Source organism: Chinchilla lanigera, unplaced genomic scaffold (assembly GCF_000276665.1).
Source record: "Chinchilla lanigera isolate Chin_1 unplaced genomic scaffold, ChiLan1.0 scaffold00001, whole genome shotgun sequence".
NCBI lineage: Eukaryota > Metazoa > Chordata > Mammalia > Rodentia > Chinchillidae > Chinchilla > Chinchilla lanigera.
The window spans coordinates 29,321,288-29,325,194 of record NW_004955402.1 but is presented as its reverse complement, the minus strand read 5'-3'; the positions used below and the strand labels follow the sequence as shown (position 1 = coordinate 29,325,194).

At 40.3% G+C, this 3,907-nt stretch overlaps 1 pseudogene; it reads left to right on the top strand.

The window, feature by feature from the left end:
• The first annotated feature begins 390 nt into the window (after window positions 1-390).
• LOC102022654 lies at window positions 391-909 on the top strand (annotated as a pseudogene).
• Window positions 910-3,907: the final 2,998 nt, after the last annotated feature.

Below are 3,907 nucleotides of genomic sequence, written 5' to 3'. Positions count from 1 at the left end.
TAGAACAGTTCCCCAACCTGGGAGTCAGGAGATGCATTAGACCTAGTTTCCCTCTGAAAGAGGCAGGAAGGTTGTCAGTTCATGATATTTCACAAATTTAGCAAAGAGGGATACTAGTTTAAAGCCTACACTTCAAGAAAGATTTTCTTAGAAAAAAACTTAAGGATTTAAGTTGTTTACATGAAGAAAAACAGAATCATTGGTCTAGGCAGATGGAATGAAATGACTAAATATCTGAAGCATGAAAGAAAAATATAATCACAAGCTTTTCCGCCTGTTCCCCCCGACCACACACACACACTCGGAGCACCGTTCTGGCTGTACTGTGCTCTCTCAGAGCTCCAGGATCCTGCTAAGCCTGTGCGGCCACCGTCTTGCTCAGCTACCCCCATGATTATCTACCAGGACCTTATCAGCCAGGATTAGATGTTCCCCGACATTTACAAGATCCGGGAGATCGTGGATAGGCTGTGCCTGAAAGTGGAGGACAAGATGGTCAGTAGAACAGAAGGTAACATCGATGACTCACTCTTTGGTGGGAACGCAACCCCTGAAAGCACGGAGGGCGAGGGTACTGAAAGCACAGTGGTCACCGATGTGGACATTGTCATGAACCACCACTTGCAGGAAACCAGCTTCACAAAAAAGGCCCACAAGAAGTACATCAAAGACTACATGAAATCAATCAAAGGCAAACTCAAAGAACAAAGAACAGAAAGAGTAAAACCATTTATGACAGGGGCTGCAGAAGGAATGAAGCACATCCTTGCTAATTTCAGAAACTATCAGTTCTTTATTGGTGCAAACACGAATCCAGATGGCATGGTTGCTCTCTTGGACTACCATGAGGATGGTATGACCTCATTTATGATTTCCCTTAAGGATGCTTTAGAAATGGAAAAATGTTAACAGATTCGGTGGTTACCTTGGATCTGTCACTTGTCATGACTGGCTGCTCCTTGTCATCCACACAGCAATGGGATTTTAGACAAATGGGATGGATGTCATCTTGAAGACTTCGTTTATTTTGACTGTGTTTTATTTGCAGTGGAGGCATTGTTTATTTGGGGAAAAAACACATCATGTAGGTTGTCTAAAAATAAAGTGCATTTAAACTCATTTCAGAGAATGCCTCTTACTAACTACCTTTTACTAAATCCATTGTAGTGTTCGTGGAGAAGATATCACCTGGCCATAGACCACTGCTAAAAAGCATATGACTGCCTTCAAATAACTTCTGCAGTGGAAACTACTTCTGTGACTGGAATATAAGACAAGAATGAGAGTTTTAATTCTGAGTTGCAGTGAAGAAAAAGACTATATTCATAGCAGTGCCAACATTTGAGGTGGAGCCTTATGTATTTCATCACCTACAATGGAAGTAGTTAATCCTGAAAGAGATTACCAAAAGAATAAAAAGGCATAACTCAGTTGGAAATAAATACAAGTGCAGCTTATTACTATTGAAATGTAAGTTGTACAGCAAGATGCAGCAAGAAAAATAGGTTGTGGTCTGGTATTTATGTGGGAATTCTATTTGCCCTTATAAGACCTGCACAGGGCTTAGATCTGGATAGAAATATGGTTGGATATTTTTGTTTCATATATCATAATGTGAATGATCAAATCTCCTATATAGTAAAATAAAATAGTTCAATGAAAATACATGCGTATTGAAAATAGTTTAAAATGAGATGGTTTAAAAGGCAGACTAAAACAGTGAAGAGTTTGGATTGTTCTCACACTCAAGACCACAGGGTGTACTGTTACTGCTATTATTATTATCATCCCTATTCTCCTCCTTGGAGAGAGCAGGTCTCCTGTCTCATGGTTATGGAGGTGGCCTAGTGCCTGACACTGAATAGATGGGACTGACACAGTTACCTGTTATGCATACTCACAGTCCAGGGAAGGGCATCCATGCCACACAGGTCCACACAGGGCTTACGTGTGGGAACAGATTAGGAACCAGAGGCTGTTGGAAATAGATTTTTCAGTATGAACAGAGTAAAGTGACCATTGATTTAAAGTATATGATTTGAATAATTCTGTGGGCTGGCAGGAAGTAAAACCCACTTCTCAGGGATAAGTAGGAACTGTATCCTGTCCCTGTGATGAGAAACAATATTTGGTTAGGGGACTTTATCAGTGGGAGAAAATTGGAAGGGCAACTTGAACTTAGATTATTGAAGGCTGTCCCAATTTCAGACAATAAAGCAACAGATAACATTGGGTCTTAATTTAAAATGTTACCCTACAGTTATATGACCCCAACAGTGAAGATCATAGTCATCACTAACATGTACTGGTCATTTTTAATTATCATTCACGTCTTCTAAATGTTTTACAAGTGACATTTATTTTAATTTCCGTGAAGTCCTTTGATGTAGAAACCATAAGTGTATTCATTTCACACACAAGAAAAATGAGACATAGAAAGATATACAATTTGCTTAATTCATAGTAATGTTAGAACCAGGACTTCAGCCCCAGTTTGTCTAATCTCAAAATCCTCAGACTGTATCTTATACATCATAATAGAATGCAGTCATTATCAATGATTAATGCTTCAGTTAAACACAGTACAGATATATCATGAACTAAAATTTCCAATATGCTTAATTTCTTAGAACAAATTCAATGATTTTATGCCCACGGGGTGTTTCTTTAGACTCCTTAGTATAGATCTTAATATAGATATTCATCTCCTATACTTACGTATGAAGGAAGACGCAAATAACCTATTATTTCTTTCATTGAGGAAAGATCTTCATAATTCTACTTTAAATTTAGAATAAGAAGTCAATTTGTAGTGGGTTAAGAAACAAATGAAAAGTGACAAGAGACAGTGAGGATATCCTAGGAGAAGGAGATTGATAGATTGAAGGAAGAAAATATTTTGGTAGAAGAGTGACTTTTACTCTCATTTTGATGGGGACTGTGTTGGTTTGGATTTTTTTTTTTTTTTTTGCAAGGGGAAACAATAGAATACAGGACACATATTTTATAAGATTATTTATAATAGTCACCCAAAGAATCATATACAAAAAAGAGCAGGAAATCTGTCCACTCACTATAGACCAAAATTCCAGCTGAGGCCTGGGTCCCAGGATAATGTCCTGCATGAGTCCTGCTGGATACCCAGAGTCCATAAAAATACCTCCAACAAACCCAACTGGAGGCCCAGAGCCCATGACAACATCTCATGCAGGTCTGTTTCATAGATCTGCTCTGGAAAGGCCTAAAGGTCAGTGGTGGAATCTAGAAAGTCTGCACCAGCGGGATCAAGGATCTGTGCTAGCAGGCTGAGGGATCTGCCCTGGAGACAGGAAGTGACACTCAAAGAACCAGAGCTCCCCTAAAAGGTACCACAGCCATCCTCAGAAACAGTGAGGTCCCAAGCTCCTCCAATGATCAGGACAACCCAGTTCCCACCAGGAAAGACAATGCAGCAAGCTTCTGCAGGAGAATAGCAGTACACCATCTTTCCTTCTGGAGCCAGGAAGCAATCCTCAAATTGAGGACCAGAACTCCCTCAAGTGAACTGAAGGTATTTTCAGTGCCAACAATGTTCTGAGCTCCTCGGAGCATGAAATCCGCCAAGTTCATCAGGAAAGCCAGCATGACAAGCTCCTCCAAAAGAACCACAACCTAACTTTTTCTTCTCCATTTCTGCCTTTTATGCTGCTGGTAAAAATCCTCAGGTGGGACTCCCACACCCAGCACCATGCTTACTCAGTTCAGCTGGGGATTATAAGTTGATCACCCATTGTCACTCCACCACAGGGACTTTTAAATATAGTGGATGAGGAGCTGGGGATTTAGCTCAGCGGCAAAAAGCGCCTGCCTGGCAAGCGCAAGGTCGTGAGTTCGGTTCCTGGTACCGGAGAAAAACCAAACAAAAAAA